The 26,701-nt window shown below is 39.9% G+C and overlaps 1 non-coding gene and 1 pseudogene across 1 annotated transcript; one reads left to right on the forward strand and one right to left on the reverse strand.

Moving 5' to 3' along the window:
• LOC132229680 (cilia- and flagella-associated protein 300-like) overlaps positions 1-26,701 on the forward strand; it is a 154,496-nt pseudogene that overhangs the window by 126,046 nt on the left and 1,749 nt on the right.
• LOC132231962 (U2 spliceosomal RNA) lies at positions 20,455-20,651 on the reverse strand. The gene has a single exon (XR_009452153.1). It is a non-coding gene; the product is annotated as a U2 spliceosomal RNA (small nuclear RNA).

The raw sequence follows: 26,701 nt of genomic DNA on the forward strand, positions 1-26,701 counted from the left end.
CTTATTCACAGATGACAAGATATTGTACATAAAAAACCCTAAAGACTCCATCAAAAAACTATTAGACTTAATAAATGAATTCGGCAATGTAGCAGATTACAAAGTCAACACCAAGAAATCTATGGCATTTCTATATACAAATAGTGAATTTACAGAAAGAGAGACTAAAAAAGCAATCCCATTTACCATAACACCAAAAAAATTAAGATACCTAGGAATAAACCTAACTAAAGAGGTAAAAGACCTCTACTGAAAAAACTACAGGTCATTGAAAAAAGAGATATTGGAAGACATAAACAGGTGGAAGAACATACCATGTTCTTGGATTGGTAGAAACAACATCATTAAAATGTCCATACTACCCAAAGCAATCTATAAATTCAACGCACTTCCCATTAAAAAACCAACATCATATTTCACAGACCTAGAATGAACTCTCCAAAAATTCATGTGGAATAAAAAAAGACCCCCAATAGCTGCAGCGATCCTGAGAAAGAAGAACAAAGTAGGTGGGATCTCAATACCTGATATCAAGCTATATTACAAAGCCACTGTTCTCAAAACTGCCTGGTACTGGCAAAAAAACAGACATATAGATCAATGGAATAGAATAGAGAGCCCAGAAATCGACAGGAATCAATATGCTCAATTAATATTTGACAAAGGAGGCAAGAACATAGAATGGAGTCAAGAGAGTCTCTTCAATAAATGGTGTTGGGAAAACTGGACAGATACATGCAAAAAAATGAAACTAGACCACAAATTTACACCATACACAAGAATAAACTCAAAATGGGTAAAGGACTTAAATGTAAGACCGGAAACCATAAAAATACTACAGGAATCCAAAGGCAACAAAATCTCAGACATATGCCAAAGCAATTTCTTCTCTGATAATGCTCCTAGGGCAATGGAAACTAAAGAGAAAATAAACAAGTGGGACTACATCAAAATAAAAAGCTTCTGCACAGCAAAAGAAACCATCAACAAAACAACAAGAAAGCCCAGTGCGTGGGAGAACATATTCATCAATGTTATATCTGATAAGGGACTAATCTCCAACATTTATAGGGAACTCATACAACTTAACAAAAGGAAGATAAACAATCCAATCAAAAAATGGGCAAAGGACCTAAATAGTCACTTTTCAAAAGGGGCCATTCAGAAAGCCAAGAGACATATGAAAACATGCTCAAAGTCACTAATTATCCGAGAGATGCAAATCAAAACAAAAATGAGGTATCATCTCACACCTGTCAGAATGGCTATCATCAACAAATCAACAAATGACAAATGCTGGAGAGGATGCGGAGAAAAGGGAACCCTTGTGCACTGCTGGTGGGAATTCAGACTGGTGCAGCCACTATGGAAGATAGTATGGAGTTTCCTCAAAAAGTTAAAAAGGGAACTCCCATTTGACCCAGTGATCCCACTTCTAGGAATATATCCCAAGAAACCAGAAACACCAAACAGAAAGGATATATGCATCTCTATGTTCATAGCAGCACAATTCACCATAGCGAAGATCTGGAAACAGCCTAATTGCCCATCAGCAGATGAATGGATTAGAAAACTGTGGTATATCTACATAATGGAATACTATTCTGCTATAAAAAAGAAGGAATTCTTACCATTTGAAACAGCATGGATGGAACTGGAGAGTATTATGCTAAGTGAAATAAGCCAGTCAATGAAAGAAAAATACCACATGATCTCACTCATTTATGGATAATAAAGACCATTATAAACTGATGAACAAAAATAGATATAGAAGCAGAGCAGCATCGAACAGACTGTCAAACTACAGCAGGAAGGCTGGGGAGGGTTGGGGGGCGGGTGAGGGGAGGTAAGAGATCAACCAAAGGACTTGTATGCATGCATATAAGCATAACCAATGGACATAAGACACTGGGGGGTAGGGGAGGCCGGGGGAATGTCAAGGGGTGGGGGCGGGGAAGGAGACATATGTAATACTCCTTGTAGTACTTTAAGCAATAAAAAAATTTAAAAAAATACGAAGTGGAAAAATAAAGTATATAAATTAGAATTAGAATTAAATAGATGAGTTAAAAAACAGAATGCTTATAATCCTATATAATAAAAAGGTAATATGCAAATTGACCATCACTTGAACACACAAGATGGCCACCCCCATATGGACACAAGATGGTCAGCAGGTGAGGGCACTTGTGGGTGATCAAGGCACCTGGGAGAGCAGTTGGGAGGGACCAGGTCTGCAGGGGAGGGCAGAAGCGGGCAACCAGGCCTGCAGGGGAGGGAAGTTGGGGGGAACCCAGGCCTGCAGGGGAGGGCAGTTGGGGGGAACCCAGGCCTGCAGGGGAGGGCAGTTAGGGGTGACCAGGCCTGCAGGGGAAGGCAGTAGTTGGGGGCAATTGGGCCAGCAGGAGAGCAGTTAGGCGTCAATCATGCTGGCAGGGGAGTTGTTACAGGATGATCAGGCTGGCAGGCAGAAGCGGTTAGGGGCAGTCAGGCAGGCAGGCAGGCAAGCGATTGGGAGCCAGTAGTCCTAGATTGTTAGAGGGATGTCTGACTGCCTGTTTAGGCCCAATCCAAACGGGCAGTTGGACATCCCTTGAAGGGTCCCAGATTGGAGAGGGTGCAGGCTTGGCTGAGGGACCACCCCACCCTGCACGAATTTTGTGTACCAGGCCTCTAGTTGAAAATAAATAAACTAGAAAGTCAAGAAACTTTCATGTAAATAATTAGGAATATAGAAATTACAAATAAAAAGTTAAAATATGTGAAGTTTAGACTTATCAAAATCTAATTATTAAGAGATAAAGGGGAGGGAAAAATTAGATGGACAAGAAATTATTGAGGAAATAATCATACACATTTCCTAGAACTAAAGCAAGTTTAAATATATCATATTGGAAAGATCCTAGGATGCCAAATATGGTGGATGAAGAAAAAACACATTATAGAAAAATTTAAGAACATTAATATTGAGAAAATTCCCAAAGCTTTTACACATATCATATTTTCACAAAGGAAAGAAGATGAACCTCAGGATTCTCTGTAGTAACACTTGAAGCAAGAATGAGATGGAGGAAAAAATTGAACTTGGGATATCATTCTATTCATTATTATTTAATATTTTGATGTAAAAATATAAATATATAGTAGGCACCATATATCAGCTATATGGGTTATGAAAGAAATCATTACATTTCTTGTGGAAGTACTTTGCTTGCTCACAGCAAATCAAATTTCTTTCCAGTATGCTGACGTTGGTAGACATCCTTCCATGCATGTGTTCATATTTTTAGTAGCCACTTTGTTCTGTGCATTTCTTAAAATAAAGAAGTCAGACATCTTACTATCATTATTAAGCTGTCATTGATTTTGATGCAGGGATGTTTCTTCATTTGCATAAAATACAGCAGCCAAAGAAGTATATAGAAAAATTAAGATAATACTGAATATCTTCTGATGCATGTAGTTAAACAAAACTTATTTCCACTATAGCTATTTTCAATGGACACTGACAAGAACTGTGCTTTTCACCACAGATAGTATTAGGAACTCTGAACACTTTTAGTTAGACTTTAGTTTGAAAATCACCAGTGGATTATGCAAAAGGTATATATAATTGTGTTTATCTGTAAACATTGATAAGCTAATGAAACTGTTCTTCTACTATCATAGTCATAAAAGCAGTGTCTATGTTTTCATTGACGTTATTAAAATTTCTAATCTCTAAATTTACTAATTTAAGATATCATATATTTTTGTGTATAAGATGCCCCCATGTATAGGATGCTTCCCACTTTTCCAACCCCAAATTAAGAAATCAATATTTTAAACATTTTGCTGGTTTTCTTCTTAAGGCCTTCTTCTTTTTTGGCATCTTAAGGAGTTGTTCTTCCTGTTCTCTCCACTGTCTGATCATACACTCAGTGGGAGGAGGTCTAAATTGTCTCTCTGCAGCTCTATTTCCATGCTGTTTTGCATAGCTTATTACATTCAGTTTTAATTTTGCAAAGTAAGACAATCACTTACCAGTATTTATCTTTTTATTTTTTGACGTCTTTATGGGCTCAGAACACTCTGGTCTTTGTTGCATCTGCATACTCTCCACCTCTACCTCCAATTCTGGTATCAGTTGACATTAGTAACAATAAGGCTCGTGATTGGAGGAAGCCTGTTTGACAAGGTCTGGACAGCTATGCACCAGTGTGGCTTCTTCCTAGGCTGACTTCTGTGTATATGACACCTCTGGATTTTCAGTCTAATAATTTTAGAAAAAAATAGCATCTTATACACAGAAAAATATGGTATATTGCTGAGGCTAAATTGTTTTATAATGATATGTTTGGGGTTTCAACTTTCACTCCTTATATAGCTGAAGCAGGGGGTCCCTTGGGGGTGAGGACAACGGAGCCCCAACACGCTAGGGTGTCTGCATGCATGACTCCGAGGACCAGGTTCAGTGACACAGATCCGTTTTATTGTGGAACTACAGGGGTATATATAGCATGAGGGGACCAATCAGAGGGAGACACGTTGCTATAGGCGACCAATCAGAGGGAGACACGTTGCTATAGGCGACCAATTAGAGGGAGACACGTTGCTATAGGCGACCAATGGCTGAAAGGCTGGGGTACTGTGCACGTGGCTCTAGGAGTTAGTTCAGGTGGGCATTGCTACTTCCTGGTGTGCCGAGGAAGCATGTCATGGTGGAGTGTGCTCACACCATTGCATCAGCCACAGCGCTGAGACATACTTCCCGAGCTCTTCTACATATAGCTTTAATATATTTCCCTTCTTCAGCCATCTTGACCTGATAACTTGCTCATAACATGAAATACTGACAGGTTCTGTATATTCAACAAAAGTTTCACTTATGCTCCTTTCCTGATAGAATATAGTCATTAGATGCTTTATTACTTCCCAAAGAACCAAATTATTCTTGTTTGTTAAATTTTGTCCCAACTTATGGGATCCTAGAACAAATGGCATCCCACAAAGCTGTTTGAGATTGTTGATTCCCAACATCCTGCTACAATTTTTCTGTGCTATTTATTAATTTATTTTTTTAAAATTTTTAAATAAAGATTTGCAAGAGGTTGTGAACAAATGTACAAGAAAGTTACATGTGTCCTTCTGTAGGCTCACTCAATGTTAATGTCTTACACAACTACTAGTATACTACAACATCAAAACCAGGAAATTTTCATTGGTACAATTCAAAGAGCTTATTTAAATTTCACAAGTTAGACATTTGTGTGTGCATATGGTTTTAAGTAATTTACCATATGTGTATACTTTGTCTAATCAATACCACAATCAACATACTCAACTGCACTATCACCACAATACTCCCTCATGTTTCCTCTTTATAGCCACACCCATGCCCTTCCTCCCACACTGGTCCCTGGCAACTACCTGACAGTTCTCCATCTCTATAGCTATGTTATTTTTATGAATATTACATAAAATCATGCAGTTTGTATCTTTATTCTACGTAATATTTTCTACCATGGATGTACCACAGTTTGTCTTACCATTTACATGTTGAATGACATTTGAGTTGTTTTTAGTTGTTTTGAAGCTATTACAAATACAGGTGCTATGAGTATTCATGTACAGTTTTTTTGTGTGTAGATATAAGTTTTAATTTCTCTTAGATAAGTGCCCAAGAGTGCAATTACTAGATAGTATGGTAAGTCCATTTAGTTTTTTTTGAAAAAATCTTTACTGTTGAGAGTATTATAGATGTCCAACTTCCCTTCTCATTGTCCCCCTCCCCCTGGTTCCAGCCCTGCCCCAAGCCTTCACCACCTTATTGTCAGTCTTCATAGGTATGCATATATGCATAGAAGTTCTTTTGGTTAATCTTTTCCCGCTCCCCTTCAACCTTTCTGAGATTCGCCACTCTCTTCCATGTTTCCATGCTTCTGGTTCTATTTTATTCATCAGTTGATTTTGTTCATTAGATTCCTTGTTTGTTTATTTTGATTTTTAGATTCAATTGTTGATAGATATGTATTTCTTCCCATTTTATTAATCACATTTTCTTCTCCTTCTCCTTCTCCTTCTCCTTCTCCTTCTCCTTCTCCTTCTCCTTCTCCTTCTCCTTCTCCTTCTCCTTCTCCTTCTCCTTCTCCTTCTCCTTCTCCTTCTCCTTCTCCTTCTCCTTCTCCTTCTCCTTCTCCTTCTCCTTCTCCTTCTCCTTCTCCTTCTCCTTCTCCTTCTCCTTCTCCTTCTCCTTCTCCTTCTCCTTCTCCTTCTTCTTCTTCTTCTTCTTCTTCTTCTTCTTCTTCTTCTTCTTCTTCTTCTTCTTCTTCTTCTTCTTCTTCTTCTTTTCTCTCTTCTTAAAAAATACCTTTCAATGTTTCTTGTAATACTTGTTTGGTGGTGATGAACTCCTTTATTTTTTTTCTTGTTTGTGAAGCTCTTTATCTGACCTTCAATTCTAAATGATAGTTTTGTTTGGCAGAGTAATCTTGGTTGCAGGTCCTTGCTATTCCTCACTTGGAATATTCCTTGCCACTCCCTTCTGGCCTGCTAAGTTTCTGTTGAGAAATCAGCTGACAGTCATAAGGGTACTCCTTTGTAGGTAACTCACTGCTTTTCTTCTACTGCTTTAAGATTCTCTCTTTGTCTTTAACCTTTGGCATTTTAATTATGATGTGCCTTGGTGTGGGCCTCTAAGCAACACACTCAAGGGGTAGACTCAGTGAGCACCAAAGCCCTACTGAAGCAAGTCCTGATCCATAGTGGTGTCTCCTGCACAGCAGTTCTTCCATGGTAGTCACAGCTGGTCCTCACAGCCAATTGGCCTGGAGGTCAACTCCTCCCAGAGATGCCAACAGTAGTTAAGGCTCAACTACAATAGGACTGTGCACACAGCCCACACAGTGGCACACCTGGAGTTCCCAGCTCAGTTGACTGGGGAGGCTGAGTCACTGGACCCTACAGGACACCTACTACACAAGGCCACTCTACCAATTCCAGGAGACATAGCAGCTCTACCTAATACATAAAAACAAACACAGGGAAGTAACCAAAATGCAGAGACAAGGAAACATGTCACAAATGAAAGAACAGAAGAAAGCTCCATGGGGAAAAAAAAAAGCAAAACTAAATGGAATGGAAGCAAACAAACTACTAGATACAAAGTTCAAACCAATGGTTATAAGGATTCTCAAGGACCAGTCAGAAATTAACATACACTAACTGAAATAAAGAATAATTTACAGGGATTCAAAAGTAGAGTAGAGGATTTTGAGAGTCAAATCAACATTTTGGAATATGAGGAAGAAAAAGACACTCTATCAGAAAAGCAAAAAGAAGAAAGAATCTAAAAATATGAAGATAGTGTAAGGAGCCTCTGGGACAACTTATGGGGGTTCCAGAAGGAGAAGAGAGAGAGCACAATTGAAAACCTATTTGAAGAAATAATGACAGAAAATTTCTCCTACCCAGTGAAAGAAATAGACTTACAAGTCCAGGAAGCACAGAGTGCCAAACAAGTCCATTTAATTTTTAAAGGAACTGTAAAATTATTTTTCAGAGTGGTTGTATTATTTTATACTAGTGACCCAGTGCACAAAATTCATGCACATTAAAAGGAAATTAGAGGAAATATTTTAATATTGCTATTTGCCCTTTCTCTATAATAGAAGTGTCAGAGATGAAAGAAAATTAGTAAAATGTATATGAAAATCTTCCTCCTGTCAGAGTTTGGGGCGCGCCACGGGAACCTGAGTCAAGTCCCTGCCCACCCATGTGCACCTCAAAATCGTGCGAGACCCAGACCCAGCCAGCCCCACCCCCAATGGGCTAGATACAGACCCGGCTGGCCCCACCCCCGTCAAGCTCCACTGGGTGGGGGGTACAGCCTCAAGTTGCCTGACCTGGCGCCAGGGCGGGGGGTGTAGCCTGAGGTCCCCTGTCAAGCCCTGCTGGGTGGGGGTGCAGCCTCAGGTCCCTGCTGATTGCTTGTTGAGGCTCGTTACGGGAACTCGGCCTCCGCTGTGGGCGCAGCCATCTTATGTTATGGAATCCCTGCCTCTGCTGTAGGTGCAGCCATCTTGACCATTATGGCATGACTATCAATTTGCATATTCCCTCTTTATTAGATAAGATTCCCACCAGCAGTTTTTCACCGAATTTAGAAAGTTTTCAATCATAAATTTGAATACTCTGTCAGTCTTATTCTTTTTCTGAGACTCTGGTGATATGAATGTTAGGTCTTCTGCTATTGTCCCACTAATTCCTGAGGTTCTGTTTTTATCACCTATTTTATGTATATTTTTCAGATTTAGTAAATTCTATTGATCTGCTGACCTGTCTTCAAATTCACTAATTTTTTCCTTGATCATCTCTGCCTTACCTTGCAAGTGTTTTTCAGTTTGCTTATTATCTTTTTCAGTCATATAATTTTCAATTGTTTTTCATCACTTATACTTATTTGCTGAGGTTTATTAGTTTTTATTTTAAGAGAATTATAATTGACTAGTGACCCGGTGCATGAAACTCATGCACGGTGGGGTTGGGGGTGTCCCTCAGCACCCTCTCCAATCTGGGACCCCTCAGGGGATGTCTGAATAACTGGCAGTCGGGCATCCCTCTCAAAATCCAGGACTGCTGGCTCCTAACTGCTCACCTACCTGCCTGCCTGATCACCCCTAACCACTCTACCTGCTGGCCTGCTCTCCCCCAACTGCACCCCCCTGCCAGCCTGCTTGTCCCTAACTGCCCCACCCTTCTGGCCTGCTCTCCCCCAACTTCCCTCCACCCCCCGCCAGCCTGCTCGCCCCCAACTGCTCCACCCTGCTGACCTGCTTGCCCCCAACTGCCCCCCCTGCCAGTCTGCTCACTCCCAACTGCCCCACCCTGCTGGCCTGTTTGCCCCCAACTGTCCCCGCCCCCCCGCCAGCCCGATTGCCCCCAACTGCCCTTCTCTGCTGGCCTGATCACCCACAACTTCCCTCCCCTGCCGGCCTGATGATCCCCAACTGCCCTCCCCTGTGGGCCTGATCACCCCTAACCGCCTCTGCCTCAGCCCTGCCAGTGTGGCTTTGTCTGGAAGGACATCTGGAAGGTCTCCCGGAAGGTCTCCCAGTCTACTTAGCATATTACCCTTTTATTAGTATAGATTGTTGAGGCATTTTTAGGACAGCAATTTTTAAATCTTTGTAAACTAATTTCATCATGATTCATCTCAGTTGATTGTGTTTTTTCTCATTCCAATTAATATGATAAATATTTCTGATTTTTGGCATGAGAAGTTGTTCTCAATTGTTTCATGAACATTGTAGTTATGATGTTTTGAAGTCTCTTGATCTTATTTAACTCTTTTATTTAGGAGGTGCTTTCTCAAATTAGTTTTCGTGTCTATGTTCTGGTATATTAGTTTTCAGAGCCCCTGCAAAGCCAATTTCAGTGGCTCTTTGGGTACTTTTGGTGCTTCCTTTTAATCCCTGCCAGTGGCATCTGAGTGTCATTGGGCTCTGGGTGGGAGGACCTGTGCCTGGGTTTCTTTATGTCATGGGGGACTCAGAGGTTGCTTACACTGGCCCTATAGTCATAGATACATCCACTGTGGAAGTTTTGGTGGTGAACTGGAGACTGGGACTGCCTAGGCACTGCTACCATTGCTTCTGATGCGTAAGGCTGCAGCTGGGGCCTGGGTAATAAAGCAAGGACTGGGGCTCCCCCCAGGTCTGTGCTTGGCTCCCTTTTATTAGTATTGGTCAGAGAAAACAGACATTCTTGGGTGATGTGTGTGTGTGTGTGCATTTTGGGGATTGCTGTTATAGGCCTTTCTGGCATCTTTTCCACCAGTATATGGTTGGTTAACAGAAAACCCAGAAACTCACACATTGTTAGTCCTCAAGTTCTGAGGTTCCTAGCCAGTTTTCTTTTTCTTTTCGGCTTTCAAAATCATTATATCCTCTTCTGATAGGTAAGTTTCAGGATATTTGTCTGTATTTAGAGGAGAGAAGCAGGGAAAAGTGAAAAGTGAGTCTATGTTATGTCATTTCAGAAATGAAAACTATGCATTTTTTACTGTAAATGTATAAATGGGTGTGGTGGTCGGAACCATAGAAAAGGGAGGGAAGCAATTGCCCACAGGCTAGGAGCTCTTATTCAGTCACTTTACATGTTTTAAACTTTATACAAATCAGATTATCTACACTAATAAAAGAGAAATATGGTAATTGGTGTACGACTGCTACCCTTCCCATTGGCTAATCAGCGAGATATGCAAATTAACTGTCAGCCAAGATGGCGGCCAGCAGCCAGGCAGCTTGAAACTAACATGAGGCTTGCTTGCCTCAGTGACGGAGGATCGTTGGAGGAAACCAACGTTCCCCACCTGCAGCTAAAGGCCTCTGGGCAGGCAGTTTAAGAAACTCTGTAACAAATACCGCCAGGCTTCAGCGAGCAGATTGGCAACATTGTAAGCAAAGGCCAGAAACCTACTTTCAGCCGGAGGCCTAAGAGCTGGAGCCAAGCCTCAAGGTAAAGCTGGCCCAGAATAAAAAAAAAAAAGAAAAAAAGGAGCGGTTGGGAACTTCAGTCACTCCCAGCCTGAAAACAGCCCTCAGCCCCTCACCCAGACTGGTCAGGCACCCCAGTGGGGACCCCCACCCTGATCCAGGACACCCTTCAGGGCAAACCAGCCGGCCCCACCCATGCACCAGGCCTCTATCCTATATAGTAAAAGGGTAATATGCCTCCCAGCACCGGGATCAGCATGACAGGGGGCAGCGCCAAAACCCCCTGATCGCCCTGCGGCTCTGTGTGTGACAGGGGGCGGGGCCCCAACCCCCTGAGCAGCCCTGCTCTGTGCCAGATAGGGGAGAGCTCCCCAACTCCCCCCCCCCACCATGGGCCCTGCTCTGTGTGTGATGGGGTAGAGCCATAACCTCCCCATCAGCCCTGCCCTGAGTGTGAGAGTGGCGGCACCCCAACCCCCTGATTGGCCCTGCTCTGTGGGTGATAGAGGGCGGTGCCCCAACCCCCTGATGGGCCCTGCTCTGTGCATGACAGCGGGTAGCGCCGCAACATCCCCATCGACCCTGCCTTGAGTGTGACAGGGGACGGTGCCCCAACCCCCCAATTGGCCCTACCCTGAGCGTGACTGAGGGTGGCATCACAACCTCCCGATTGCCCTGCTCTGTGCATGATGGGGCGGTGCCCCAACTCCCCAATTGGCCCTGCTCTGAGCCCGACCAGGGGCTGTACCTAGGGATTGGGCCTGCCCTCTGCCACCTGGGAGCAGGCCTAAGCCAGCAGGGCGTTATCTCCCGAGGGGTCCCAGACTGCGAGAGGGCACAGCCCGGGCTGAGGAACCCCCCTCCCCCCCGAGTGCACAAATTTTTGTGCACCGGGCCTCTAGTACTTTACATATTCTTTTAAAAATTAAGGTTTTTGTTCAACTCTGTATTTGTGAGTCATTCTTATATATATGTATTGTTCAAATTCCACTCACATACTACTATCTAGTATATCCCGAAAATTTTTCACTCATTTCTGTTGGTGAATATTTAGGTTGTTTTTAGTTCCATCTTTTATGTTTTTAAATACCATATAATAACTTATTTTATACCTGAATCCCTATAATCTACTCTAAATCCTATCTAATAAAAGAGAAACATGGTAATTGGCGTACGACCGATACCCTTTTCATTGGCTAATCAGCGAGATATGCAAATTAACTGTCAGCCAAGATGGCGGCCAGCAGCCAGGCAGCTTGAAACTAACATGAGGCTTGGTTGCCTCAGTGACAGAGGAAACCAACGTTCCCCGCCTGCGGCTGCAGGCCTCTGAGCCGGCAGTTTAAGAAACATTGTAACAAATACGCCCAACTTCAGCCAGCAGATTGGCAACATTGTAAGCAAAGGCCAGAAACCTACTATCAGCCAGAGGCCTAAGAGCTGGAGCCAAGCCTCAAGCTAAAGCTGGCCCAGAATTAAAAAAAAAAAAAAGGAAAAAAAGGAAAAAAGGAGCGTTTGGGAGTTCAGTCACCCCCAGCCTGAAAACAGCCCTCAGCCCCTCACCCAGGCTGGCCAGGCACCCCAGTGGGGACCCCCACCCTGATCCAGGACACCCTTCAGGGCAAACCAGCTGGCCCCACCCGTGCACCAGGCCTCTAACCTATATAGTAAAAGGGTAATATGCCTCCCAGCACCGGGATCAGCGTGACAGGGGGCAGCACCCAAACCCCCTGATCGCCCTGCGGCTCTGTGTGTGACAGGGGGCGGGGCCACAACCTCCCTATCCACCCTGCTCTGTGCCTGATAGGGGGGAGCTCCCCCCCCCCACGGGCCCTGCTCTGTGTGTGACGGGGTAGAGCCATAACCTCCCCATCAGCCCTGCCCTGAGTGTGAGAGTGGCGGCGCCCCAACCCCCTGATCCGCCCTGCTCTGTGGGTGATAGAGGGCAGCACCCCAACCCCCTGATGGGCCCTGCTCTGTGTGTGACAGGGGGTTGCTCCACAACCTCCCCATCGACCCTGCCTTGAGTGTGACAGGGGGCGGCGCCCCAACTCCCCAATCAGCCCTGCTCTGAGCCTGACCAGGGGCTGCACCTAGGGATTGGGCCTGCCCTCTGCCACCCGGGAGCAGGCCTAAGCCAGCAGGTCGTTATCTCCCAAGGGGTCCTAGACTACGAGAGGGCACAGGCCAGGCTGAGGGACCCCCCCTCCCCCCCCGAGTGCACAAATTTTTGTGCACCGGGCCTCTAGTTTGGTAATAAATGAGTAATGTAGCATTCTTAACTCTCAAAAAAACATGCTAAAGATATGTAGATATCAACTGTTTGGTGTGGCTCAGTGGTTGAGCATCAACCCATGCACCAGGAGGTGGCCAGTTGGATTTCCAGTTAGGGCACATGCATGAGTTGTTGCCTCAATCCCCAGCAGGGTGTGTGCAGGTGGCAGCCAATTGGTGTTAATGTTTCCCTCTCATCGATGTTTCTATCTCTCTCTCCTGCTCCCTTCCTCTCTCTCTAAAAATCAATAAAAATGTATTAAAAAAGATATATAGATAACAATAAAATAAAAAAAGAGACATAATTAGCAAAATCAAGCTCTTCTTTGAAAATATTAGTTGGTAGAAAATCTTCTGGCTGTAACGATCAATTAAAAGAGAAGTTTCAAATTAAGCAAAAATGCAGAAGGAAAGAGAGGAATAAACTATTGACACAAGTGAGATAATAACAAAATATTGTCAACAACTACATATTTATTAACTTAGTAATTTAAAGAGTATTTATTTATCTATGCAGATTAACAAAAATATAAAAGGCCAAAATTAAGGCAAGAAAAATAACAGAAAACCTGAATAAATAATCACTTAAGAAAAGTGAAAAAGCATTGAAAGACTTTTCCCCTTCAAAAAGTCCTGGCACAGTTTGCTTAATAGGTGCATTTTATTGATCTTTCCGACTTTTATAAGTTTTCCAAGAAAATAACAAATGTGAAAGAATTACCCAACTACTTTTATAAAGTTACTCTAATCTTGACTCCAAAATCAGATAAGAGAGTAAATAAAATTATGAGTTCATTTAACTTATGAGAATAGTTAAAATACTAACAAATTTGCTAGCCAAATTGAACCATGTTTTTAAAAAACGAATATATGACAATCAAATAGAGCTTAATATAAAGTCAAGGGTAGCTCAAAATCAGAAAAATCTAATTTATCACATTAATGAACCAAATAGAAAAAAATCATTAAATAATTTTCAACAATTCTTTATTATAAAAATAATCAGAAAACTGCATTTGTAAGGTAATTCATTAATTTGAAGATATATATTAAAACATCCATTACAACACAATCTTTAATAATGAAATGCATACATATCCCCATCAAGTCAAAGAATAAGACAAAATGCCAATTTTTACTCCTGATTTAATATTACTAGAAATCGTACAGAATGTTATACAGAGTAAAAGCATAAAAACTGTAAGGATTAAATAAAATAAATGAAATTATCATTATTAATAGGTGATATCTTCTAAAAAGAAAATCCATTGTGATAAACTACCAGGACTGATAAGTGTCTAGGAAAATGGCAGATAAAAACTCAACTTATGAACTCTGGTTTTCAAGTAAGGAGCTTGGAAGTCACTGTTCCATCCTAACAAGAGGGGCAAAGCTGAATAGACTGAAAAATTAACACAACTCTTCTTATGTCCATAAAAGAAATGAGGACACATGGTAAGCCACTGCCCCTAAGATTGGAGGGACAGACAGTTGAATACAGGAGTCTTGACCTACCAGAGCAGAGACTCTCAACAGAAACCTCCATGGGAACATGTTTTCCAGGGTAGGAAAACATGACTCTAATCAATGGATTGCTGGAAGCTCAGTATAGACAATTCTGAGTGTAAAAACACCAGGAGGGCTCAATCATAAGGGAGTCTCCACAACAGTGTTAGATTTACCTACAGAAGCTCAACCAGGCTCTCAGTAAATATTGGAGAACAATACTCCTGGCGGGACTAAGGGGAAAGGAACCTTTTTTGAAACCCACTAGAGCACTCCATTCTTCTTCATCAGGCCCGACCTCAGGGGAAACTAGTTTTCCAGAGCCTAACCTGCTAGGGTATTATCAGACTAACTGACTAGGGGGTAGGGAAAACCCAATTCCAGCCCACTCTAGCCTCCTGTCCCACTTAAGATTCAAAAAGGCCCACTCAACAGGCAATCTGCAATAATCTTTGCAAGAAAAGCAACTATGACAAGGATAGCATCTAGATTTCAGTGGGTGAATTGGAATGGTGGAAGATGGGAGAGGACTGCAGCAAGTTTAGATCATAGCCAATGTATTTAAAAGAGAGAAGGCAAAAGAAAGAGTAGGAATAGGCAAGTATGAGATCAAGAAAGCAGTTTTCTCTCTTTCTCTTCATTACTTTCCCCCTCCTACTCCAATTCTGGTACAAACATGAGTTCTGATAATTGAATTCGAGTGAACATATCTATTTTTATCTAAGAAAACTATTTTTTTTAGATGAGAAAGAATTGAGTGTACTGAGACTTTGGGGAGAGATTAAGCAAAAGGGAGAGGCAGAAGATAAAACAAAAGAGACTTTGGTTTTAGTGAGGCTCTAATGCAAGAGTGAGGGGATGGAAGGAGGATTAAGATCAAGGATTAGAGCTAAGAGGCAAGATTATCTTCTCTTTTAAGTGTAATAAAAAGAATAAATTGGGGGAGGGAGAGGAATAGAACATTTGTATATAGTAGGGGAGGAAATTGAGGAAATTCATATGATGAAATTGCCTGTATTTCTCTGTGACTTCGGAGGCAAGCTCATCTGCTGAAGGTTTGGTGTCAGGTTAGGAGCTTGGGAACAGGAATAAAAGTCTAAAACTGAAAAAAAAAAAGGTATTTTCTCCTCTATTGGAATGGAACCACCTTCAGAATGCTCAGAAAATGGCCATGTCTCAATGACCTCAACTATAAATCTTTCATTACAAGACAACCATGGCTGTCACAGGAACCTGTCACAGAATTCCAACTGAGTGCTAAGTGCATGTTTTTCATTAAAACCTCCTCAACAATCACTAAACAGATTGCTTCCCACAGTTAACTTCACCAGAATATCTTGTAAGGCCAAGCCTGTTTAGCTTTGAAGATGGCTTAAGTCATAGGAGTTTTCACTGGCCTAAGTCATAACTATATTTCACTGTTGGGCTGATCACTTACTAATTATTTACATAAGCCAAATAGCTTTTGGAAAGCTAGGTTCAAGAGAAGAGAAGATGTGACTGTCATTTTTATTCCCCCCCCCAAAAAAAATTAATTTATTTCTTTACTAAAAAGTTTCTTTTAAAAATATAAGTCTAATTACTTAATCTCTTGCTTAAAAGAGTCACAGCCTCCCTATCTTAATTTTGGATAAAGCCATCATTTTTTTTTGTCATGGCTCTCAAAGGCGTGATTGCATGACCTGGATCATTCAACCTCATCACTTATCTACTCTGCAGCCCCACCCTCTGGTGGAGAGTCTTACTCTCAAAATCATGATTTGCACTTTTGTCTCTGAGCCTTCACATGGGTTCTTCTCTATCATTCACCCGACTTGTACTTCATCATGTTCATTTATATCCTGTTTCATGTCTCGTCTTAGATATAACTTCTGAGAATCTTCCCTAACCTTCCATGGATTAAATCTCCTATCATGTGTTCCCAAGCTGCTCTGGGTTTCTCCTTTACAATTGCCTTTGTATCTGTCCATCTCCCTCTGTGTTTTTAGCCATATAAGTTCAGAGACGATACCTAAAAGGTCACTGTTATCTCTGTAGTACCTGACACAAAGTAGGCACTCCGAAAATATTTGTTAAATTAAACCATGGTTCTATTGTTTTCTGAATTTGGGAACAGACTATAAAAACAGCAAGATTGGGGTTTGAAGAAATGATCCAATTCTGGTGCTATCTTTTACTAGCTACATGACCTTGTAAAATGACTTAAACTTCTTTGAACCTTATTTTTCTCAGTTGTAAAATGGAGATGTCTACCTACCTTGCTATTTCATTGTTGTAAGAAGTAAATAAGCTATGTATTAATAGTATAATGAATAGCACAAAATAGGTAACATTAACGATGCATTAGTGTCTACTTAACCCAAATAAATCTCTGCAAGTATACAAAATCATGACAGCCATATCAATTACCTAGAGAGTATTTGTGCGTGCAAATTATTTTTCAACTTAAAACATCAGTGCCAACATTTTCTAATCATTTTCTTCTCCTCCTACTTCTTCTACTATGGCAGTACAAAGTACATTTGAAAAGAGCTATTTATACAATTAGTTGAGAACTAAAAGTAGCTGATATTTCTTAAGCAATTACTCTGTGTCTGGCATTGTGCTAAGCAGTCTATATATACTATATTCCTAGCACTTATTTTTTATCATTTTATTCATTGTTGTGAAGAAAGAAGTCATTTGTCTTCCTGCACTCAGCAGTAATTAACTGATAATCTTATCAATTACCTTAATTTGGGTGGGCAGAGTATGCCTAATATTTATTTTGTGTTCCCTCACTTTTCATAGTGCTAGTGCATGGTAGGAAGAGAGAGATACATGTGAAGAAATTGACTCTGAGCTGCTCCTCCCCTACAGTTTTCATTCACAACACATGCCAATCTAAAGCTGTACAAATATGGCCCCTTCCTCTGGAAAATGTCATGATTTCTAGGCTGTCCTCTTCTGGGAACTCCTGTAAACATCCTGGACGCTTCAATGTCATTGAGATTTCATATTGTGTGTACTTGGGTTTTGTAAATATATAATTGCTGCTTATTGCCATATTCTTCTGTTTCCCAGTAGGTTTTGAACTTTGTAAGGGTAGGAAATGTGTTTTTTTGTCTTAGTACTCTCTATTTTGAATAAATCACCCCATCACTTGCACACATGTACACATACACACACATGAATACTTTCAGGAAATTGATATGGCTGACACAAGTTTGTGTATCTTGCACAGATTTATTTAGGGTAAGTAAAAAGACACTATATGAGCAGTGTTGGATCCTGTGGAAAGTTGGGGCTCTGAGAAAAACAACTGGGAGAAAAAGAGGTTTTCAAAATGAATAGCTGTGTTTCTCTGTTGAAGACAGAAAAGATGAGAGAAAATAGGAAACCAAGCGTGCTAATGTGACCTTGGATTCCTGGCCAATCTTATTCTGCCACCTCAAACAAAATAATTTTCTCAGTTAAGGTCTGTGGTCTCATCTGTCAAATGAACATGCTAAAAAGGACCTTCACAGGATAGTTCTCAGGAAAAGCTCATAAATAATTGCAAAATCTGAGAGAAGAAGCATAGGGTAAGTCTTAAATAATAAACCAGGACATTTCTGTACTAAGTCAAACTAAGAAGCATTTAATTTGGAACCTACCAGTGTTTGGCTATCTGCTCAAAGAAAAAGGATCACAATAAATGTATATATAAAAGAAAAGCTGACAGTTGAAAAACTGAAATGAAAAGTAATGACATAAACAATGTTAGAGATGCCTTTACGGAGACGAGTTCTCTGAAAGTTGAGATCTCAATTTAGAACATTTCTTTCTTTCTAATTGTTGTTTTGCCTGCCAATGCAATATGATGAAATTGCCACAAACTTAGTGTGATAGGTTTGCAGAATAATTTAATTATAATTTAACATTTACTTTTATGCTATGCAATTAGTTACATTGCTTTTTGCTGAAGACAATACATTTAAGCAACTGCACACAGTGAAAAAATAGCTGACAGGGTCAATTCTAAAGTTATACTAAGGTTTAGTTACTTTCCTTTTTCACCCAGGGGACTTAATAAGTTAGGCAGCATGAGACTAACTGAAAGACAATCAGACAAGTAACCAGGAACCCTTGATTTTCCTCTAAACCTTTGCATGATCTAGCTCTCTGAATTGTGTAGTTTCCACCATCTTTAGTGATTAAATCATAATTTTCTTATCTATAAACATTGTCATTAGACATCAGTGTTCCTTTCATTCACTGACATTCTTATGGAATCCAAGAAAAGCTATGTAGTTTATGAGATTAAATTCATTCCCAAAGCCAAAGTCATCTACATATGTTGGGTGTCTACTTTATGGTATTATGAAAGACTGGTTCATAATGTTTGGCTGTTATTTTGCATTCTAGATTCCTTTATATTTTTCCTGAAAATTTGCATTACAAGTAACTTTCACATGAGTTTTACTGCAAAACATTTGTTGCCTGGTTACAGTGCAGAAATGATTATACCAAAACACCACTTAATATATTTCTGTGTTAAATATTTCCATGCTGTCACTCTGTGACTTGAGAAATATTCCATGTTAATTTTGAAATTAACAGAGATATATTTTACCACCAACATAACAATTTTGACTTGTATTCTGGCAGTAAACTGACTCGTTAGAAATAGGAGTTCCAAGTAAAAGGAATAACTTAGATACCTATATTTTTAAAGCTTATAAAGGACATAGAAATTTTTAGAATATTTATATATTTTATAGAGAATACCAGACATGTTTTTAAAAATCTGGAATTGTATATAAAATATATAAATTAACATAAAAATTTCACCCACTTATAATACACAATTCAGTGTTTTTAAATATATCTGTATGGTTGTGTAGCCATCACCACAAACTAATTTTAAAACATTTTTTACCTGTCCTAAAAGAAACCCCACGAAGCAATGAATCCCTATCTTCCCTTCCTCCTCCTCCCCCCTTGCTCCTCCTCCCCCCTTCCTCCTCCTCCCCCACTCCTAAGCAATCATTAATCTATTTTGTCTCTGTGGAATTGCTTATTCTGAATATTTCAAATAAGTGAAATCATACAATATGTATCTTTTGTGATTTCTTTCACTACTTAGTAAAATGCTTTCAAGGGGAGCAATGTGGTAACATGTATACATCATTTCTTTTTTTTTTTTTTCATTTTTCTCTTTACATATACAGGCAGTTATTCCATATTTAAATGTTTATTTTATGGATATATCACACATCAATGCAGATATAGTTTTGCTAAATATTACTACATTTCTTTCTTTAGTGGTTATAGCATTTTGCATTCCCACTGGTAGTGTACAAATGCACCTGAGTTTCCATAGCCTTGTTGACAAACTGTGTTTATAAAAAAAGTGTTTTCTTGTTGATAATTTTTCTTGTTCAGCAAAAGTATCAGGGTAGTATAATCACTTAATATTAGTGTTTGTGAGATACATTTTTAACTTTATATATTTCTGGGATTTAATGTTTAAAATAAGTTTCTTTTTAATATTCTATAGTTTGGCCTTTATTTTATTTTATTTTTTGTTTGTTTTTTCAGGGTTTTTTTTTTGGTAGTTGCTTTAATCCAATATGAAAAATGGTCTTCCATTTTTTTTTACATTTAATGTAATTATTGATTTATTCATGTTTAAACTTGCCATGTTGATATTTGTTTTTGTTCATCTATTTAAAAAAAATTTTTTTTATTGTTTAAAGTATTATAAATAGTAATACATATGTCTCCTTTTTTCCCCATTGACTTTCCCCTGGCCTCTTCTACCTCCTGGCATATGCTCTTATGTTCATCTTTTTTGTATCCCTCTTTCTACTCTGTCCTCTTGGGATTAATTAAGTATTTTTAAAAATTTATTTGTATTGTTGAGAATATTACAGATGTCCCCCATTCCACCCCAGGCCTTCCCCACTCTATTGTCTGTGTCCATGGGCAATGCATATATGCATATAAGTTCTTTGTTAATATCCTCTGGGCTCCCTCTCCCTTCCCTCTGAGATCTGTCAGTCTGTTCTATGCTTCCATGTCTCTGGACCTATTTTGTTCATCAGTTTATTTTGTTCATAAGATTCCACATATAGGTGAAATTATATGGTTTTTTGTTTTTCACTGACTGGTTATTCCTCTTAGAATAATACTCTCCAGGTCCATCCATGCTTTCTCAAAAAGTATGAGATCCTTCTCTTTTACAGCTGAATAGTATTCCATTGTGTAAATGTACCACAGCTTTTTTATCCACTCATCTACTGATAGGCACTTGGGCTGTCTCAAAATCTTAACTATTGTAAATAATGCTGCCATGAACATAGAGGTGCATATTCTTTCTGATTGGTGTTTTAGATACTACACTTGATCTTAGCCAAAAGGCCAAGAAGCGATGATTGGTGTTTCAGGATGCTTATGATATATTACCAGAAATGGGATCACTGGGTCAAATGGAAATTTCATTTTTAATTTTTTGAAGAATCTCCATACTGTTTTCCACAGTGGCTGTATGAGTCTGCATTCCCTTAGTGTACTAGAGTTCTCTTTTTCCCACATCTTCTTCATCACTTGCTGTTTGTTAATTTATTGGTGGTAGCCATTCTGACAGGTGTGAGGTGATACCTCATTGTAGTTTTAATTTGCATTTCTCTGATGACTAGTGACATTGAACATTTTTCATATGTCTATTGGTCATCTGTATGCCTTCTTCGGAGATGTATCTATTTGGGTCCTTTGCCCATTTTTTAATTGGATTATTTGTCTTCTTTTTGTTGAGTTGTATGTGTTCTTTATATATTTTGGAAATTAACCCCTTATCTGATATAACATTGGTGAATATGTTCTCCCTTATAGAGGGTTCCCTTTACATTTTAAGGATGGTTTCTTTTGCTATGCAGAAGCTTTTTAGTTTAATGTAGTCCTATTTGTTTTTCCCTTTGTTTCTCTTGCCCTAGGAGATGTATCAGTGAAAATTCTGCTACGTGAGATGTTGAGATTTTAGTGCCTATGTTTTCTTCTAGGATCTTTATGGTTTCACAATTTACATTTAAGTCTTTTATTCATGTTTAGTTTATTCTTGTGTATGATGTAAGTTAGTGGTCTAGTTTCATTTTTTAGTATTTCATTTGTTTTATCCTATATAATAAAGAGGGACTATGCAAATTGACCTTCACTCTGCCACAAAGATGGTGGCGCCCACAGCGAAGGCAGTGGGTTTCTGTAACACAGTTGGCTGGGCCCACAGCAGAGACAGGGATTCCATAACACAAGATGGCAGCACCCACAGGAGGCCGAGTTCCCGTAATGAGCTTTAATGAGCAAACAGCAGGGACCTAAGGCTGTGCCCCCGCCCAACACCCCCGTCCATGGGGCTTGACAGGGGATCTCAAGGTGTACCCCCTGCCCAGTAGGGCTTGATGGAGTACCTCAGGCCATGCCCCTCATCTGACGGGAATTGATGGGGGACCTCAAGGTGCGCCCCCCGAGCCTGGTGCTGGGCCGGGGGACCTCAGGCCATGCCTCCCGCCTAGCAGGGCTTGACAGGGGACCTGAGGCTGCACCCCCCACCCAGTGGGGCTTGACGGGGGATCTCAGGCTGCATCCCCCACCCAGCAGGGCTTGATGGGGGACCTTAAGGCACTCCCCCTGCCCTGGCCTGGGCTGGGGGACCTCAGGCTGTGCCCCCCACCCCAGTGCCAGGCCAGGGGACTTCAGACCATCCCCCCCGCCCAGTGGGGCTTGACAGGGAACCTGAGGCTGCGCCCCCCCCCCACCCAGTGGGGCTTGACGGGGAATCTCAGACTGAGCCCCCGGCTTGGCGGAGCTTGATAGGGGATCTCAGGCCACATCCTCCACCTGGCAGGGCTTGATGGGGGACCTCAAAGCATGCCCCTGCCCCAGCCCGGCCTGGGAGACCTCAGGCTGCACCCCCATCCTGGTGCCAGGCCAGGGGACCTCAGACCATGCCTCCCACCCAGCAGGGCTTGATGGGGGACCTCACGCTGTGCCCCCACCCAGCGCCAAGCCATGGGACCCGAGGCTGCAACCCTGCCCGGCAGGGCTTGACAAGCGTGGGACTGGCTGGGTCTGGATCTATCCCAGTGGGGGTGGGGCAGGCGGGGTCTGGGTCTCGCACAATTTCGAGGCGCACTTGGGTGGGCAGGGACTGACTCTGGGTCCTGTGGTGCACCCCAGACTCTGACAGGAGGAAGATATTCATATACATTTTATTAATTTTCTTGCATCTCTGACACTTCTATTATAGAGAAAGGGCAAATAGCAATATTGAAATATTTCCTCTAATTAATCCCCTTTTAATGTGCACGAATTTCGTGCAACAGGCCACTAGTTTCTAGTTTTCAAATATTATACATTGAGTGGATATACCACATTTACATTTTATATATTCATCAGTTGGTTAATATTTGGGTTGTTACCAATTTATTATTATTAGGAAATGCTAATATGAACATTTGTTTTTAATTTTTGCATAGACATATATTTTACTCTTTCTTGGGTATATACTTGAGAGTAAAATCACTGGATCATGCACTCTATGTTTAACATTTTGAGAAACAGTCAACTGTTTTTCAAAAATGCTACACAATTTTATATTCTCACCATCAATGCATGAGAGTTCCAATTTCTCTATAACCTTGAGAAAACTTTTATTTTTTATTGTAACCATCCAATTCTTATGAAGTGATATCTTTTTGTGACTTTGATTTGCATTTCCCTAATGACTAATTATATTGAGCATGTTTTCATGTACTTATCAGTCATTTCCATATCTTCTGGAGAATTGGCTATTCAAATCCTTTGACATTTTTTAAATTAGGTTATCTTTTTGTGATTGGATTATGGAAGTTTTGAATATATATTATATTTTCTAAATTTTTAATGTTTTTATTGATTTTTAGAGAGAGAGGAGGGAGAATTAGAGGAGAGGAGGAAGAGAGAGAGAGAGAGAGAGAGAGAGAGAAACATCAATGAGAGAGAAACATAGATCAGCTGCCTCCTGATGCCCCCTACTGGGGATTGAGCCCATAACCTGGGAATGTGCCCTGACCAGGAATTGAACCCATGACCTTGTGGTGCATGGTGAGATGCTCATCCAACTGAGTCACACCAGCCAAGGCTATATCTTACAGTTGTTATTTTTCAGTTGTTTTTATGATAACCATCCTAGTAGGTGTGATGTGATATTGAGCACTTACTTTCTCAGGTATTAATTTAGCCACTAGAGGCCCAGTGCACAAAATTTGTGCACTCAGGGGTTGGGGAGAAGTCCCTCAGCCCAGCCTGCTCCCCCTCACAGTCCAGGAGCACTCAGGAAATGTCTGACTGCTGCCACAAAAGTGGGAGAGGCTCCCTCTACCGCCTCTGCTCTCACCAGTTGTGAGCCCAGCTCAGGGCTTCTGGCAAAGTGGCGCTACCCCTGTGGGAGTGCACTGACCACCAGGGGGCAGCTCCTGCTTTGGGCATCTGCCCCCTGGTGGTCAGTGTGTGTCATAGTGACTGGTCGTTCTGCTGTTAGGTTGATTTGCATATTAGCTTTTTATTATATAGGATTTGTATAGCTTTAGAGAAATGTTTATTCAAGTCCTTAGCCAGTTTTTGGATTGGATTGTTTAGTTCTTTTGTTGTTGAGTTTTAGGAGTTTCTTTTATATTTTGGATATTCAAGAGTTATTAGATACAACATTTGTGAACATTTTTTCTCATTTTGTAGGTTGCCTTTTTACTTTCTTCATAGTAGCCTTTGATGCACAAACATTTGTAATTTTTATAATGTCCTGCTTCTCTCTTTTTTTCCTTTATTGCTTGTGCTTTTAGTCTTATATCTAAAAATCCTTAATCAAATCCAAGTTCTTGAAAATTTAACCCTATGCTTTCTTCTTAAAAATTCTTATATTTAGGTCATTGATCCATTTTGAGCTAATTTTTGTACATGGTATGATGTAGTGGTCCAAATTTACTCTTTTGCATGTAGAAATCCAGTTGTCAGTACTACCTGTTAAAGAGACTATTCTTTCCCTGTCAAATAAACTTGGTGCCCTTGTCAAAATCAATTAGCCATAGATGAATGGGTTTGTGTCTGGGCTCCTAATTCTGTCCCATTGGTCTATATGTCTATTTGTCTGTCAGTACACCTTTTTTATTACTATATATTTGCAGTAATGGACCACTTAGATTCTATATAAATTTGAGAATGAGTTGTTCTGTTTCTGCAAAAGAGGCTATTGGAAATTTTTTAAGGGTTGCATTGAATCTATAGATTGCTTTGTGTAGTATGGAAATACTAACAATACTAAATTTTCCTAAAAAATGAGTATATGATGTATTTCTATTTAATTCATATCTTTCTGCAATGTTTTATAGTTTGCAGCATACAAGTCTTTTATCTCCATGGTTAAATTTATTCCTAGGTATTTTTTTCTTTAAATGCTCTTGTAAATAAAATTGTTTTCTTAATGTACTTTTCAAATTGTCTGTGATGGTGTATAGAAACACAATGGATATTTATGTGTTGATCTTGTAACCTGAGTAGTTTTCTTGGGATTTTTCATATATAGGATTATTTCATCTGTGAACAGAGAACATTTTACTTCTTTCTTTCCAATTTGTATGCCTTTATTTCTCTTTAATATGTAACTGTTATGTCTAGAACTTCCAGTATAATGATTAATAAGAGTAGATAAAGCAGGCATCCTTGTTTTATTGTTTATCTTAAGAGGGAAGCTTTTACTATTTCACAATTGAGTGTGATGTTATTTGTTGTTTTTTCTTTAAAAAATATTGTTATTGATTTCAGAGAGAAAGGTAGAGGGAAAGAGAGATAGAAACATCAATGATGAGAGAGAATCATTGATTAACTGCCACCTGCATGCCCCCAACTTGGGATTGAGCCCATAACCCAGGCATGTGCCCTGACAGGGAAGTGAACCGTGACCTCCTGGTTCATAGGTTGACTCTCAACCACTTAACCACACTGCCCGGGCAACTATGGGTTTTTCATTAATGTTCTTTATCATGTTGAGAAACTTCTATTCCTTGTAATGTTATAATTTTTTTCTTTTAATCATTACATACTTTAAAGAACTTAAGAAAAGAAAAATAGTCTACTGTATTTATACAGGCATTTAACACGTTTGCTATTGTTTCTTCATTTCTGATATTACAGTTTTCCCACTATTATCATTTCCTTTCTATCTGACAAACTTACTTTAGCACTTTCTGTAAGACAGATATGCTGGTAACATTTTTTCTTAGGTCTCCTTCACCTGAGAATGTGCTTATCTAGGTTTTATTCCTCAATGATATATTTTTGGAATATCAGAATATTGAATTCTCGTTTGACAGTTCTTTCCTTTCAAAACTAAAACTGTTGCTCAGCACCCATGGCTTCTTATGAGCAATGCATTGTCATTCAGACCACGGTCCTCTATAGATAATATGTCATTTTTTTTCTATCTGTCTTTAAGATTTACTTGTCTTTCATTTTCAGACATTTTATTATGATATTTCTAGGTATGAATTTCTTTTGTTTATTCTTTTTTTATTAACTGAGCTTCTTGAATTTGCAGTTTTATGCAATTAAAAAATTAGTTAAGTTTTCAGCCATTATTTTCCAATTATTTTATCTATGCATTGTTTTCTCCTTTCCTCTAGAACTCTGACTACATAAACATTAGAGCTGTTGATGTTTTCTGACAGATCCATGAGTCTCCGTATAATTTTTTTTTCTATTTTGCTATTGTTTAGGATGGATAATTGCTATGAAAATATCTTTAGTTCATTGACTCCTTTGTTTTCTCTATTTACATATTGAGTCATTCCAAGGACATTTTTATTTCAGTTATTGTGCATTTTTGTTTTAAAATTTTTATTTGGGGCTTTTTCATATCATTGGTTTCTTTGCAACTATTGCATTTCTATCATTTTAAAAATAATATTCACCTTTACTTCTTAAAACTTGGTTATAATAGCACCTTCAAAATCTTTGTCATATAATCCCAACATCTGCATCATTTCAGAATTGACATCTATTGGTTTTCTATTCTTTTATAGGTTATTGAGATTTTTCTGGTTTTAATATGCTGACTAATTTTGAATTGTATCCTGGAAATCTGGTTATTGTGTTCTGAGATTTTGGGTCCTATTTAATTCCTATGGATATTGTCAGTGTGTATGTGTGTACTGCCCACAATTTATCAGATAATAGATCTGGCTAAATAGTGGTTGAAATTTCCAAACCACCTTCTGTGGGTTATGGTTCTAAGTGGATAAATTTTCAGGAAGTATGCAGTGTTAATTGGCTCTGTCCTGTGTGTACACCATCCAGAAGCCGGTCTGAAACCTTTGGGGGTAGTCTACCAACAGTTCAGTTCTCAGAGCACTTGGTATGCTATTTAGGGTCACATTCATGATCAGGTTACAAACGAC

This window comes from Myotis daubentonii, chromosome 3 (genome assembly GCF_963259705.1).
Source record: "Myotis daubentonii chromosome 3, mMyoDau2.1, whole genome shotgun sequence".
Taxonomy (NCBI): domain Eukaryota; kingdom Metazoa; phylum Chordata; class Mammalia; order Chiroptera; family Vespertilionidae; genus Myotis; species Myotis daubentonii.